Source organism: Phyllostomus discolor, chromosome 10 (assembly GCF_004126475.2).
Source record: "Phyllostomus discolor isolate MPI-MPIP mPhyDis1 chromosome 10, mPhyDis1.pri.v3, whole genome shotgun sequence".
In the NCBI taxonomy this organism is placed as follows: Eukaryota; Metazoa; Chordata; class Mammalia; order Chiroptera; family Phyllostomidae; genus Phyllostomus; species Phyllostomus discolor.
In genome coordinates, this window is record NC_040912.2 from 23,362,693 (window position 1) to 23,380,155 (window position 17,463).

Consider the following 17,463-nt stretch of genomic DNA (forward strand, 5'->3'; position numbering starts at 1 on the left):
TTCTATAAATGTCCGTCTAACCCTATGATTCACCTTTTGTTAAAATCTCATTTTCTTTCATCATAATTGGTTCCACTTACAAACACAAAAATAGCTGCTGCTTCTTTTCATAGCTCATGCCCTTCCTTCCTTCCTCCCATCCTCCCTCCCTTCCTTTTTCTCTTTCTCTCTTCTCTTCTCTTCTCTTCTCTTCTCTTCTCTTCTCTTCTCTTCTCTTCTCTTCTCTTCTCTTCTCTTCTCTTCTCTTCTCTTCTCCCCTCCCCTCCCCTCCCCTCCCCTCTCCTCTCCTCTCCTCTTCTCTTCCTTCTTTCTTTCTTCCTTTCTTTCTTTCTCTCTCCTTCCTTCCTCCCTCCCTCCCTCCCTCCCTCCCTTCCTTCCTTCCTTCCTTCCTTCCTTCCTTCCTTCCTTCCTTCCTTCCTTCCTTCCTTCCTCCTTTCATCTTTCTTTCTAGTGGTGATAGTAGAGCGGTTCTTTGAACAACCACAGGATATTTCTTAATTTGCAAACAAGTAATATAGAATAAAAAGTAAATCATCATTAGGCCAACAATGTATTAAATTGTCGATTTTTAAAATAGCAACAGAAGGTAACATTTTTCTAAGTATTTTTGTTTAATTTCTGTAGAAAATAAGAAGAATTACAAGCATTGGTTAGCTTGTCTTGAGAAGGCTTTATTTCCCCCTGCCCTGATATTATATCTGAGTGGTATAATTTAATTTCCAGATTCTGGATCCACCAGGCCTCTCTTACCCTAGAGTTCCTGAGTCATCCTTCTGGTGTCTGGGGGTATCGCCTCTAGGAATGTCATTGAGTCACTAGGATGATGATTTTCTACAAGGTTCTTTCCTGAACCACAGGAATGACCTTGGACTTGTACAGTTGACTTTTGTTTGGTAAACTATCCTGTCTCGTTAGCTGTGATATAAGATTTTCACATTCTCTCTAAGAGTGGCGGTACTGTTTTCAGGAGGTCCCCTTTCTCTTCAGCCATCACTGAGTCACACTTAGGAAACAGAGAACTTCCCCAGACACAGTTTAAAGCCTCTGGCTCACATCATCCCTAAGGTCCCCTTTTACTCTCGAATCCCAGGGCTCTACACAGCAGAGCAGCATGGGCACCAAGCCCCAGGGACCCCTGGTTTGGTGGTCTTTGCTCTTTACAGCACACACAGGAATATTCTGGCTCCCTCTCTAGGGCACTGGAATATCCGGTAACCACCACAAGTCCTTCCATCCTATTTTTCCTCCCCCTTGCAGAATCATTGCCTCCTGTGAGGCAGTTACTGTTCAGGAGAGAAAGATACTCTCTGGGGTAAGAGCACTGCAGACACTCTTAGTACAGAGACATTAGCCTTTCGACTTTGAAATGTACAATGTGCTCTTTGTCCAGGGTCCAAGGTGGTCTTGCAGGACAGCACCAGGTAAAATCCAAACCGGCACCTGAGGATGGCTGGTGAAGAAAGGGATTATTGCTCCAGGGAGTTTACAGTGAATTTTGTGTGTTCTGCTTTTTTTTCTGTAAATGTAATTAGCTATGATGTATCCTCTCTTTAGCTTTTACCTAGATCTATCCTAAAGGGAAACAACAGAAGGAGATTGACATCTAGGAAAAAAGAAAGCAAAAAAATGCATTCTGTTGCAGTTGTACACCCGCTTCAAATCCTAATTTGGATTAGATGGCACTCTGTGTTATCTTCTGAGTTGCTGTCATTAGTGGCTCTCTTGCTGATACTGCTTCTTGATTTTTTTCCCCCTCAATTCAAATAATTTTCCTTATCCTCCTTCAGACCTAGGGAGGACCTGAGATCCTACATGTGGTAAAAGGTATATTTGGGCAAGCTAAAATAAAAATTAAAAATGCTAAAATGAAAATTTCAGTACATGTGAAATTGCTGCCCAAATATTATCAGATGAAAAATCAGATCTCACTTACTGCACTGATATTCCTGAATGTTTATACAAATTGAGTATATTTTAAATATTCTAGATAAACTGGTTATTTTAAAAGTATGACTGGTTAATTCTAATTTTGTTAGCTAAAATATTTTGTAACACAAATATTCACTTCCTAAATTGACTCATGGAACATGAAAGAAGAAGGAGAGAGTGAGTTAGCTATGCCTGGTTATACTGAAAAGTAACATGTGTTACAACTTAAAAGGCAAATTGATAACTCACAGTATACACAAGCTGATTTCACTTTGTCTATTTCACAGAAAGCACAAATTATAAAAGATAAGATGTGTGGTATCGATATTCAATTTTTATCATTGTCCTTTATCAGTACATTTCTCTCATCATTAAATTTTACCTCCTGACATTAATTAGTTGCAGTGCAGCTCAATATTTTAACTGGCTCAGCCACAGAGGTATATAAAACCAAGAAAAATCCCTATTATTATATATCCTAGAGGCTGTTCAAATTTATATACAATTGAACCATAATTGAGCTGATGGAACCAGAGCAAAAGCTGGAGAGCTGTAAACACTACTCCAGCATTATTACCATGCGGTCGGCCACCTAGTAAGTGTTTAGCAGCTGCACCAAATGTTGTTTTGTAATTAAATCGAACCCAGGGAATTAAAGCTGATTAGTTGTACAGTCTCCACCACTAGGCCTGGCTGCGGCTATAGATTTTGTTTTAGAATTAAGTTAAAGCTCAACTAGAGAAATGGAGAATTAGAGCCCACGAATATAACAAATAATAAAAAGACATTTTTCTCCCACATTCCTGACAAATTTGTAACCTTGTTAATGACCTCAAAACATTTTTTCCTGAAATATTTTTTCAAGGCTGCCAGAGATCATTAGGATTTGCTGGTGTTTTAAAATTAATTAATTAATTAATTAATTATTGTTTTCATTTTCCAACCATCTTCTAAGGAGCAGGAGTGGGGGAGGATTGTGAGAGCGCCCAGGAAGAGTACTGTGTGAATTCTCTTAGAGAAGTGTAACAGAAATGCAAGGGAGAGAACTTAGAAACATTTTATGTGTACTAGAAAAGATATTACTCATAATTTAAAGATGGTCAAGAGCAACTTTGGATCTTCAGCACAAATACAGGAGCCACACCAAAGGTCCAGTGCTGACGTGGGTGGGGCAGGTGTTGGATCTAGAGGGTGCTGGGTCAATGAGAAGACCCAAATCTTCCCTACTTCAATTTTTTTTTTTTGCAAAATTTACACTTCTTTTCTTTAAAGGTGTAAATTTGGTGAGGCAAGAGTATGTTGTTTCCCAGACTGGTTGGTTAGAGGACAAAGCAAGGCTATTAGACTGAAAGCAGGGGGGCGGGGGGAACCTATTCTCTTATTGATTACTGGAGACCATTGATTACCAAATATTGTTTTTATATTTTCCTCCCCTCCGTTGGAAACAAAAACCAAATGATATCATCCATATTTTATTATCACGTGCTCTCTTTCAGGTACCAGAGTATTGACACACTTTTCTTTGTGCATTTCAAAACCACAGTTTTGCGATTTTATTTCGGGTTCTGCTTTGTAAAGCAGTGAACCTCAGCAGTTTCAAAATGCCTGCAGCTTCTTACCTTTATTATTTTTCTTCGTATCAGTAAAAGTTAACATAATCGGGGACATTGATATACATGACTCATGTTTACACTTAACACAGATTTTTTAAGAAACCCAAAAATTATATTTCTATGCTTGAAATATGGAAATAAAATTATATTTCATAGCTTGAAATATGGAAATAAACTGACACACAGTGCATCATTCCACAGACACAGTAGTAAGAGCAGTGATGGCCTGGCCCTCAGGGTGTTCTGCCTTTCTTAAAGCACCAGGGCTCTGGTTCAACCCTGCCTCTCCCATTGGGTAAAGCATGTCAAAACTCAAGTGAAGGGCCCTGGCTGGTGTGCCTCAGTGAATTGAGTGCTGGCCTGGGGACCAAAGGGTCACCAGTTGATTCCCATTCAGGGCTCATGCCTGGGTTGTGGGCCAGGTCCCCAGGAGGGGCGTGCAAGGGGCGACTATATGTTGATGTATAGTCTCCCCTTTCCCTCCCTTCCCCTCTCTCTAAAAATAAAGACATAAAATCTTTTTAAAAATTCAAATCAAGGGAAATTCATTATTATATGGATAATCTCAAAAACCTCTAATGTATTTGTTAAAAATAGCTAACTTACTTTAAATGTCATTAACAACTAGTGCTTTATATACATCTAAAACCTGATTGTAACACACAATTGTGTCATATTATCATGGTTAAAAATGTTTTATTATTAAGAACATCTGCCAACCAATTCCTCATGCACAGATAAAAGAATTATAATATTAATAATATTAGTTGTTTACAAGTTATATATAAACAGGTATAAGATATGGGGTCATATGTATAAGAATTCATTATATGCAAAAATTTTTTCAATTTATCTTGAGAGATGCTAGATCTGTTTTTTGCAAAGAGTGCCCTAGATACTGCAGTATTAGAATCTCCTTAAAAGTGTGCTGTAAAATCAGATTCCTAAGTCTTTGGACAGACCCACAGTGAATTACGATCTGTGGAGGCAAGTTCCACAGAACTGCATTTTTATGCAGCTTCCCAGGTGGTTCTGCTGTGCAGTGAAGGTTGTGAATTACTGTGCCAAAATGACAAAAGGGTGTTTTCAGTGGCACCTAAAACCCAAACTCTGTTACCCAAAGACCCCTAGCACACTGGCTGGATTTGGGTAATACTGAAGAAGACCTATGATTAGAACATAATGAGATCAACACTGAGGCAAGCCTTTCACGTAAGTTCTTCTGCCTGGTTTGGAAACATCTCTGCCTATCACCAGAAGTGGCAAAAAAAAACTTACCATGAAAAATGGGGGGAAGATAACTTTAATATTCACAGTACTGACTTGTCACGTGACTGCTTAGTCTTTCTGAAAATTTTCCTACCACTTTGCTCCTTCTGGAATGAGGTAGTATCCCCATGTGACTAGGGAGAAGGGAAGGCTTGAATACTATTTTTTTTTCCCAAGTAGTACATGTCTTCTTTTTCTCGTGTATTCAGTATTGAGAGGAATATAAGAACAGATCTGTTTTATATGTTGAGGTTTATGCAGGAATAAACACCTACGTTTCTCAATAAATTAAAAATGGAACTGACTTATGACCCGGTCCCACAGCTGCTACTTCTGGGTTTTTATCTGAAGAAACCCAAAACACTAATTTGAAAGAATATATGCACCCGACGTTAATTGCAGTGTTTTTACCAAGATATGGAAGCAGCCCAAGTACTCATCAATAGACAAGTGGATAAAAAAAATGGTGGTACATATATATAATGGTTTATTACTTACTTGGCCATAAAAAAGAAAGAAATCTTACCATTTGGCACAGTGTGAATGGACCTAGAGGGTATTATACTAAGTGAAATAAGTCATCAGAGAAAAACAAATACCACAAACGATTTCACTTACATGTGGAATCTAAACATAATATAAGTGAACAACCAAACACAGACCAGACTCGCAGAGAACAGACTGGTGGTTGACAGAGGGGAGTGGGGTTGGGGAGCTGTGTGAAAAGGTGAAGGGACTGAGAATCACAGATGGAGAGTTACAGAGTGGCCCTGTGGATATGGGTGCAGCATAGGACATATGGTCAATAGTATCGTGGGAGCTGTGTATGGTTCCAGCTGGGGGCTGGAGGTGTCGGGGGGACATTTTGTAAAGTATGTGATTGGCCCCTATGCTGTCCACCTGAAACTAACATGAAGTACATTAAATGTGAACTGTAATTGAAAAAAAAATAAAAATAAAATAATGCTAAAAGCGACGATTTAAAAATATTAAATGATTTTTAAAAAAATTGACATTTTTACCTCTTGAAACAGGACTCAGTATGGGAACAGCTAGGGCACGGTACTACTCTTATTTTAAGCCTTGTAGTAAAAGTTATATCTGATTTATAAATTGTAGAAACACTAAATTAATTTGTTCACATATATTTATTAAAGAATAACATTTAGAAAGGTTAGAGGTATGTGGGATTAGGATGAAAGGAGCAGCGAAGCACAAGGAATAGAAAGAGAGAAATTACAAAACTTATCATTGAGGCTAATATTTTGACTGATTGAGGATGTAAATAAGCTTTCCTATGAGCAAAGGCCAGGTCAAGGATGAGGATACACAAGGTGTATTAAGGATGCGCTCCTAGGAGAAACCAGTAAGAGCAAGGGGAACAAAGAAGCAAGGTAGAGAATATCATTCTTATGTATAGAGCTAGCTGAGAGCGCAATTTCAGGAGCATGCTCACTCTCTGGAACTGAAATCTGCTTCTCAACACCATTACACAGCCATTACATGGAAAAGCTGATCTTTTAAATGCAAGAATATGCTCTATAACGAGTTGTTTTTCCATAATTTAAGCAATAAATCAACTAAGTTTCCTTCCTGTAGAATGCTACACCACTTAATGTGCTTGGAATATAATTAGGTTGAATATTATGCTTAAATCTAAGGTCTCTTACTTTACAATTAGGATCGCCTATCACTGTTGATAGGTAGTTTGTTTCCTGTAATTGGGCTGAGATTCTCCATTCAATTTGTTGTAAAGATGAACTTTTTTTTAATTAAGGCAATAGGTTATGCTTCACTGTTGGTTTGTGGTAATCACAATTTTACTTTGACCTTAAATGACCTGGCATCAGATGCCCTGATCTGCCTGCTTTGTGAGCGTGTGTGGTTTTGGTTTATAAAAAAAACTTGCAGGATTGAACCAATGTTCTTTTGGATAGCATGCCTTAGCAAAGACTAGAGTTTTAGAAGGAGTTTTCTTTTTAGAAGTAGTGTCGATTTAGCAGAAACCTCAGATGAAAGTTCAGTAACCAGTAATTTACTCAGCACTTAATAAGATGATGATATGAATTTCCCAGGAAGTGTTAGCTACCACTTCAAAATGGCAACTGTAGAGAAAAACAGCCTTGCGCTTTATCATAGGTGGTCAAATGCCTTTGCAACAACCTAGGGGAGGGAGCTAGTTTTTGGCATAGTTGGGTTCAGTGAAAAAGGCTTGTATGGGCAGAAGCATACCTTTCCGTCAAACTAGGCAGGAGTTTAACTACTAAAACAAACAGATGCATCTCATTCTTACATCAGCAGGCACCTTGTTGTCTGTTTTTTACTCTGCTTATATCTCTTATCTCCGGCCGGACTTTGTCTCCCTGCCCCCCACCTTGTTGATCTATGTTCCCCTGGTTCCCTTTCTGCCTCTCAGGCCACGTGTCATTTAACTATTGCTGGTTCATGTACATCCTCCACACTCACTGGCTGAACCCGAAACAAATTAGAACGTCTCATGATTTGGGGAAGTTTCTGTTCAGGTGTCCTCTGGGCTCACTGGTGGACGCTGGGCTGTGGCTGGGAGCTCCAAGCTGGCCTCCCTGCTATGCTTTGCTGTTGCTGCTGTCTGCTGAGGGATGTTGGGCTTCTCCACATGGCCTCTCACCCTCCAATAAGCTAGACCAGCTTTCTTACATAGTGGTTTTAGGGCACTGCTTTAACAGGACAAATATAGAAGGTGAGAGGTCCCTGAACTTGTACAGTGCCACTCCTGCCACCTTCCATTGATCAAAGAAAATCACAGTGACAACTCAGATTGTAATGGGTAGAGGAAAGGACTATACCTCCTGATGAGAAACATTACAAAGAATAATGGCAAAGAATTCAATTACCTGCGGTCCACTCTCTGCGGTCACACTTGTTTTTCCTCCTCCACATGCAAAATATAATTCCTCTCCACCCAGGGCCACCGAAGTCCTTACGCACTGTATCATCAGGTTTAAAGTTCACTGTTTATCTTATAATCTGCACCTGGTTCAAATATAGGTGCGTCTTCTTGGGTACAGAAATTGGGGTGTGGCTGTTTTTTCTTTTACATATCTACTTTGAGCCGTTACTTTCAGAGGAGCCGTTTTTCTCCCATTTGTCAATAAATTCTCTTCTGTGTACTTCAAAACAAATAATGCTACCTTTTAATCGGGAGTTTTTTTGGAGAGGAAAAGGGAATAAATCATTACAATATAAACTACTAGAGGTCTGAGCAGGGGAGTGACCAAAACTGACTTATATTTTTAAAGAACAATTCATATTGCTTTGTTGAGGTGAAATATTAAAGGAGTAGAGAAGTGAAGAGGCTGTTGCAGGTAATTCAGGGCAGGGATGGAAGTGAGGGCTTAGGTAAGGGTTGCAACAGTGGGAAGGAGTTTAAAATAATTAAACTCCTTGTCTGGGGAGAACCAAGGCAGTTACTGTGTATTTTGCATGTATAATGTGCTCCCCTGTATAATGCACACCTGTGTTTTTGGCCCAAACTTTCAGGAAAAAAAAATCTTTTGTTTTAAACTTTTTTTTTAACAAATTTTTTTAAATATTTTATTTATTTATTTTTAGGGAGGGAAGGGAGGGAGGGAGAGACAGAGACAGAGAGACAGAGACAGAGACATCAATATGCGGTTGCTGGAGATTATGGCCTGCAACCCAGGAATGTACTCTGGCTGGGAATCGAACCTGGGACACTTTGGTTCCCAGCCCGCGCTCAATCCACTGAGCTACTCGTTTTAACTTTTAATTCAATTTTTTTTATTATTTATATTCAGAAATGAGACTGATTATCATGTTCCAGGGTATTATTTTGCATAGATATCATTATTGCGTTTCTGGAGTTACACTTGTAACTTATGTAATGCATAAGCATAAATAAAAGAATTAAAAACACCTATAGATACAGAATTAGTACTACCTATGTAAAATGAGCACCCTTATTTTTCCCTCAGAAATATGGGCAAAAAGTGCATATTGTACGCAGCGAAATACATTGTTAATAGGGATATTGGTATCCAGGGGTCAGGTTTCCTCTCTCTGGGATTACAGGTCTCCCAGCAAAAACCCTGTCTCTGCTGTCATGTTATTTGGCTGTTTAAAATCCCTTCCTGGTTTCCTGTTGCCTTTTCCATAAAATTCAAAGCCATTTGGTAATTACAGAGTGTCTCTCCCCTGATCTTAGTTTGCCTGTTTACCAATTGCTTTTCTGTCCTTTATTACACCCTTGTACGGTTTACAGAATTTGGTTATTTATACATTGCTGTCACCCATTCTCCCCTCTATCCTGCTAGTTACTATGGAGGTCGGGGTCATGACTTATTTTGTACACCTGTTTCTTAGCACTGTGCTCTACATACAGATTGTCAGTAAATTTCTGATTCACCACTAAATTCTTGCTTTCTTTTATCCCTACACATCACATCTTTTCAGAAAATGACTCAATTTCTCCTTAAGTACATTTCTGCTACTGCTCTAACTGAAAATTCAGACTTTGCCTACCAGATGTCACATAAAGCTGGAGAGCAAGTTGCACCCTCTATTTTCATCTCAAAATACCTTCAAATTCCTTTACTCTCAAGTACCAGTATACAGAGCAAAAGAGCATTTGCATAAAGAGAAAAAAAGATAAACCATGTGAATAAAAACCTATAATCTGAAAGATTTCTCTCACAGCATTTGTTCATTAGACTGTTTGCCTTGAGATTTGGTTTTCTGGATCCCAGTCATTGCAGCGGAGAGTACACACGTTCAATGCTAACCGCTTTTCTTAGCAAGTTATCGAAATCATCTATGATTATGTCTTGTCTGTGAAAGACGGATAGTACAATTACCTACACCTAATATTGTTATGGAGTATAAATGAGTCAGTATATGTGTAGTGCCAAGAATCGCCCCGATGCATAATAAATACCAGTTAAGTATACGTTGAGATCAATAGTAAAAAAAGTTAACTAAGCGCAAAGACTGTTGTTTTTTTGTTTGGCTAAGGATAAGAATGATCAAATGATTTATAGTCTATCTCATTTATTTTATTAAATAGCACCCTCATAAATAGGCTATAATAAGACCTTCATAAGTTTGCTTACTTTAAGAGAATTTGTATATGGCTTTAAAGAAATGGGTGCCTGCTTCTTATTCTATTAGCTATTATAAAATAAGTATATAACAGTAAAATTTCATAATAGGAATATTTTAACTTGTTATACAAGTGAAACTGATCTCTGAATTACATTTCATTTTTCACTTGACACATGTTATTGATTCAATTATTGATCAGTAATGTCCTCTGAAGATAATTAGGGTTATTTGAGTTTCACAAAGTCTATGAAAATTAATTATTGCAACACATCGGTATTAATTTTCAAGTAGATTATGAGTGTGCATTTTTCCACACTCGTAATGACCAAACTATTGCACTGAGTGAGTCATATCAGGAAATTACAGTTTCCTTTTCTTAGGCAGCTAAGTCATTGACTATGGCCAGAAATTGGACGTAAGTTGATTTATGTAAAATCAGGAAATACTGATGTAGAATGGCAATTAAATATAATGAGGAAAGAAATCTGTAGTAATCTTTGAACTTCAAGATTGCTGGTACTAAGCACTGCATTAAATAGGAGCTGGGGAAAATATACCTTCCCAAAAAACTCACTAGTAATTCCCATGAGGAAATAGCACAGGAGTTGCTCTTTAGCTATGATTCTCAGTCTGAGATTTCTTATATCTTATGGGCACCTATTGTTGAAACAAGGCATGTAGTATAAAAAGCCACAAGATTAGCGCAGTGCATCTTCCCTGCTTTCAGTTTGGCCAATAGGCTACACACAGAGGTAGAAAATTTAAATAAATTAAATGGTAAAAAATTTAAATATTTGCTCTTATACCTTAAAGGTATAAATCTTTGATCAAAATAGATTGCTAAATTGATTAAAATTCTAAGATATATATTAATTACAGACTTCTTACTTCCTCAACATTTATTCATTCTCTTCTTTTATCAACTGTGCCTCTGATTTTTCTTTGAGAAATTCATCCATCCCCTAAACCTATTCACTAGGCTTGCTGGGATTGATCCTATTTCCCCACCAGGGCTGTAACCCATGTACCTGGCATTGCAATTGCTTTAAGGATGAGCATATGACCCAGTTTGAGCTAGCAGGAGGGAATACACCCAATAACTTGCACAGAAATAACAAAAGGAGTTTCTGGAGCTCTCCAGAGTCACTACAGAAAGTTGCAAATACAAAAGGCAGGAGGAGAGGTGGAGGTATTGTTGGTGTCATTTGAGCCATTGGATCTGTCTTCACCTGAAGCCACTTTTAATTATTACCTGAAGCCATTATTTCAATCAGTAAAAAGTCTCTTCATTATCTTTACCCCAAAAGAGGTCTGCTACAGGAAGAGATTAGGAAGTTCCTGCTGTGAATGAGTGGCTGCCTGAGCTGCTATTTTTCAGATGTATACTAAATTCGCCTATAGTCAGTCACTGTCTTTTATTTTTAAAACAATGTACGACAACATTTGCAAAATTCCTCCATTATATAAAAGAAGAGTCTAATGTGGCCTTTCCAAAAGAAGTTAATTACTATAAAAGGTTTCAAATGCAGGTGACAATCTGGTTGAAAAGTGCAGGTGACAATCTGGTTGAAAGAACAGGGACTTGTTTTGTCTGTGCAGAGCATTTGATAATCCATTACGAAAAAATCATTGTCCTTACCAGAGCAGAGGTAGGCCAGCAGGAATGGTGGAGTGTCTAAAGCGCCTCAAGACGTCTTTTTTATTTTTATCACTGTTGTTCTAAGATCTTCTTTTCCCTCTTATTGCCTTCTACCTTTTAAAAATTAGAACATCCCATTGCTGGAAATCATTGCTGACATGATGATAGAAATGATATAATGTCACTAAATATCTGCCTGATATTTTTCATTATGATTCCAAAGTGTCAACCTTGATCCAAAGCTATATTAGGAGTTTTAAATATGAAATTTATGCAGGAGCATCCTCTGGGCTTTTCTAAGACACAACCCAACAGATGGCTACATTCCATGAGAGAGCTAGAACCCTCTAGAGAAGTTTCAATCTCATTAACAAAGTTTAGAATTGGTTTGAATGTTGGATACATTTCTAAGACTACCCAGACTCATTCATTCATTCATTCCACAACATTTATTTTGCCTGTTCTGATTCAGTCACTGCAGCTTGTGCTGGTGATATTCATATTAATAATGACAGTTTCTGCCCAACAAGCATTCACCATCTAGTGGGCTTTGGGGAAATGTGTGATCAAATTGTTTGAACATAGTGCAGCAAGTTCCAAACTAGAGATATGTTCAGAGAGCTAAGGAGCAGAGTGGGTAGAATTTATTCTCTCTCTGGAGGTCACTGAAGGTTTTGAAAAGAGATGATTTATGTGTTAACTCAAAGAATAAAAAAAATTCTTAAGAAAGTATATTTCAGGCTAAAATCACAGCTATGCAAAAGCACAGAGGTGTGAAAGGACTTGAGGTGTTTGCAGAGATGCAGATATTTTGGCATGTCACTGCAGAATTTGTGTCTGGAAAGTCGAAGGACGTGAGTTTTTTTTGGATGATACTAGATCATTTTTTTTAAATAAGGCCAAGTTAAAGAGACTCTCCCATTCTATTGGAATTAAAAAGTGTTCTGCTGGGGAAGTGCTATAATCAGGTCATTTGGAAATAGAACTCCAACCACATCAGGGAGGTCGAGACAGTGTTCTTGTTCTTTTTTAGAACTAAGCCAAGAAGTACGGCTATAAAACAAAATTTGATCTAGGAATAATCCCAAGGTTTTTATTGTGGTGAAATTTGTTTTTAATCAGTGATGTTGATGCTGTTTTGTTAACCTGTCACATGGTAAATTTAGAAAGTGGGGACATACTCATATGTTTTAGAATCTATGTTTAATGTGAAAGACCTTTTATGGGTTGTCATGATGCTAATGAAAAGAAGGAATGTTCCAGATTAGTATAATACAGCAAATACAGGAAAAACTTATATTGCAGACTTTGTTATTTATTTTAAAGAGTCCCTGATACTGTAGTTAAAAGAATACCTTTCATAATTATTGGTGAAATATATATCCAAACTTCATCTACACAAAGTGTTAAAGACTAATGCCATAATAATATTGGTGATAGCTGTATTTTTAAATGTCATATTTCTGTGCAGAAATAATTGAAAAATAATAGTAGAATTGTATTAATTGTTATTTACAGATAGTAGGTTGTTTAAGCTTCATGTTCATGGCATTGATTCATCACATAATTAACAATAATTAAAATGGTCATTGTTCTTCTGTTTCTAATTCTAAAATTTATTTTCTTATAGTTTCAATTTGATATGAAGAATATTATATTTATGTATTTTATGGTATTTTAATGCATCCACTTACAATGTAGTTCCTTAGCGGGATGGATTTGCATTCAGTGACTGTAATGCCGTGTAGGTGAACTGGACTCAGGCATGGCCTGCTGACTGCAGCTGGGGGAAAACAAACCAGAGCTGCGTGTGAGTCATAGAGTCCTTTACGTTCAGTGACAATAATATTCCCTTGTTCTAACTTGATAGGATCCTTTCAGTATCGGTTTACTGGTAGCTTCAAGTGTAGCTTTGGTCAGTAGAAAGGTTAATATCAATGTGATAAACATGACGATGTGTATGAAGAATACGGCTTTCATGTCCAAAAAAATGGGAGTGTTTATCTCAGGGTAAAATAAAGAAAGGCAAGGCTAGTTGCTGCTGTTTCTTTTCAAATAACCCAATAATCATTTAGTCATACTCAGGAAAAAGAACATTTCCTTTTCTTTTTAACTCTTACAAAGTTGCATTTAATGTGGATTTGGGGGTATGTACTAACCATACATTCTGAATTAAGTATATCTTAGTTTCTTTCCACCTTCACCTTTCTTTTAAAAGAGAAGGTCCGTAATTCTTTCGAAGTAGAGTGGCCTCAATTATTGTAGTTCAACTGCCTCCTTTTGTACGATGAGAATTACAAGGATGGACAAAAGTAGGTTTAGAGTTGTAGGTATGCACATAATTATCATTTATTATTGTATTAGTTGTTTACATTATTTCCATAAAAAAAAACTGTAAACCTACTTTTGCCAAGCCCTGTATAGAGTCCAAGGGCCATTCAGCACACTCTGAAGAACTCAGGCTGCAATGGGCTGTGTTTCTTGCTGGCCTGGCCTATGTAATATATGAAGTTGTATAACATACAAACCACCTCTCCACTTACTTTAAACATTCATCTATTTTATAAAGGTCCCATATCCCCCCAAAATTATTTATCTGAAATGCATTAGTTTGGACTTAGCCTCCTCCATCTGAATAGCCCAGAAGACCCGAGCCTGCCTTACTAGGTAGGGATAGACTGCGTGGCACGAATGCAGGAACCACACCCCTCTCTGGGAGATTGTCAGCACGACTGTCAATCATTCAGAGTGTAAGGGGCAAGGTGCCCCCAGGAGCTCGCCACTGCCCTGGCTGTCAGCCCTTCACTGGGCTCGATTCCGAGCACCACCACAGAACCAAGACTTGCTTCATGTTAGAAGAAATACAGGCAGTTCCCAAACACATGAGAATACCGCAACAAAAAATGCAAATTAATGAGACAGTATCTATTTCCTCCTATCTATAAAGTCAATAAAAAGAGAATCCAGTGATAGAAAATAGAAACTCTTACACATAAGAGGAGAAATTGTAAATAGTTATATTATTTAGACTGTTCTTTAAAAATATATGTTTATAAACCTCAAATATGTTAATCTGTACTACTACTAATAATCTGTTCTAAGAAATAATACCCAAAATGTAGATTCTTATAGAAAAAAAAAGTTGTCTACAGCTTGTACTAAAGGAGCAAGAATTAATTAGCCAATAAAGGCCTAAATGGGCTATAAGAAACAGTAGAGAAGAATAAAAATATCTTCATGTGGGTAAAAATGTATTTGTTCTGATAATTAATATGTAGTAGGACTATGCATATAATTTGGTCTATTGATTTCTCTATTATTCATGTGTATCCTATTCTTTCTCCAAAACTAGATCACTGGATAAATGAGAAAAATCCTTAAAAGCAGTATTTAACAGTATGTTAGTGTTTAGTCTCATCTATAAAAAAGAATGTGTGAGAAAGAAAACTTATAAAAATTCTCCATTTCTGTGATTCTGTTCCTGTTCTAGTTGTTTGCTTAGTTTGTTTTTGTTTTTGCTTTTTAGGTTCAGTTGTTGATAGTTGTGAGTTTGTTGTCATTTTACTGTTCATATTTTTTATCATGTTCTTTTTCTTAAATAAGTCCCTTTAACATTTCATCTAATAAGGGCTTGGTGATGATGAACTCCTTTAACTTGACCTTATCTGGGAGGCACTTTATCTGCTCTTCCATTCTACATGATAACTTCGCTGGATAGAGTCATCTTGGATGTAGGTCCATGCCTTCCATGACTTTGAATACTTCTGTCCGGTTTCTTTTGCTTGTAAGGTTTCTTTTGAGAAATCAGGTGGTAGTCTCATGGGCACTCCTTTGTAGCTACGTAACTGTCTCCTTTTCTCTTGCTGCCTTTAAGATGCTCACTGATTAGTCATTTGTCCAAGTTGCAAACTCACTTTTTTTTGTAATTGTTGGGTGACATTCTGAGAATCATAAATGATTCAGGAAAAACTGACATCTTTTATCATGTATAATCTCTCCATCCATCAGCTTGGTGCATCCCTTTACTATTTATATATTTTTTTTATTTTTCAGAGTAGAGGTTTTAAAATTTTGTTATGTAGAACAAAGAATCTCTCAAAGATAAGGGGTGATATGATTGTTGCTATTCCTTGCTTTTTATAGTGCCTGTGTTTCTCATTTACCAACCATTTGAAAAAAACAAAAGTCAAAAGACTGAAGCCATATTTTTAGAGATCATTGAAGGAAAGCCAAAATTTTAGTTATTACTCTGTGACTGAGTAGTTTCTATGTAATTCATTGAACTTTCTTAATCATTCATTCATCAAAGTACAAAATCAGTGCATAACTGAAAATTGTGTGTTAGCTCTTTTCAGGTCTTAAGAAGTTGTCTTTTATATTAGTTTGTGTTGCTACTAATGAAGCACCATTTTCCCTGTAACTTTTCTTTGTAGTTTAGGTATTGAAAGAGTTGTTCTGAGTGCACCAACCATAATCCTTTCATTTCCTTGGCATTCAGATTCTACAGAAATATGTAAAATGCCTTAATGGACCTAGTGCTGATTACTCTGTGAATGTTTAAGGGACAGTAGACAGTGAATAGCATATGGGACAGTGAATGTGTAACAAAAGAAAAATATTGTGTGCACATGTTGGTATTTTGTTTAAATGTGTGCTATGTATTGATAGTTTTTACTTTTTAAGTACTTCCATATTATGGTGGAAACCAAACAAACATTACCACAGTGAATTTCTTACTCTAAGCAAAGTGAAAGCAGTGGGCTGATTTTTAAAGACTTTTATATTATTTTTTCCAGTCTTGATGTAATCTGATTCTTATATTTGATGTTTTAGCATTAAACTGAACGTTATTTCATTTTTTATTTACAATAATTTATTTATAATGATTCAAGATGCCCTAATAAGAAAAACATTATTATTTCATTATCAACAGTAGGTTTTAAATCAGGTGGTCTGTAATGGTAGCAACCAAAAATAGAAACCATCAAACAAGAAAAGCAAAGTCCATGGATAAATGACAAAAATACTTAAAAATAGTATTTAACAGTAAGTGTTAAGCTTCATCTATATAGATGAAAGTGTGTGAAAGAAAACTTGTATAAATCAATAAGATGAAATATTACCTAAAGAACATTTTAAATAATATTGATTTCTACTAGTTCTTATTTAGGCTAAGTGACCTATTTCAGCTGGGCATTTGCCTGGTGGTCGGTGGGTGAGCACACATTTTTAAAAGAAAGTGGAGAAAGCAGGCTCTGACTCTTGGGTTTCTAAATAGAAATTCTATCCCAGGAATAACAGAGGGTACAAATGTTTTTATGAATTCCCTCTGGCAAATAGCTCCACCCACTGATCATTCTCCTTCAACTGACATCTCCCCCTGCCCCTGACAGAATCATGAAGGACCTGACTAGTTTAAGACCTAAAGAGCTTAAAAACTCCAAAGTTTTAGGGCTGATATCAGAAATCTATCTCAACCCTGTATCTAAAAGGGTTTAAGAAATCCTTTTAGAAAATAATGATCAAGTATAATAATTTCAACATAGGAAAATATATTTCTCTAGGCAATCGCCTATACATCAAATCGTTTCACGTACTAGTGCCTATATTGAAGGCGCTGTCACAGAAGGCATGCTCAGGTGGTTGTAGTCACATTTATGCATTGCATTGCACATTATCTCCTTTATGAAAATTGTGGGAAGAAATTTACCTATGTTTTACTTATGTTCTTATATTTACTTATGTTCTTAAGAACAGTTTTACCTCTCCTGAAAATTTTTCATTCCTAGGATGAATCTGTAATTAATCCTCCTATGTGTTGACTGTTAAAAAGTTTGAACACAGATTAAGAGGACCCTGCATGGGATTTCATATATGCCAATCTTTGTGTTAACCTCATTTCTCGAATGTCTC

The 17,463-nt window shown here is 36.8% G+C and overlaps 1 protein-coding gene across 3 annotated transcripts in view; it reads left to right on the forward strand.

Annotated features, from left to right (window-relative positions):
• Positions 1-17,463, forward strand: part of THSD7A (thrombospondin type 1 domain containing 7A) — a 349,815-nt gene that overhangs the window by 210,910 nt on the left and 121,442 nt on the right. The window lies entirely within an intron of this gene.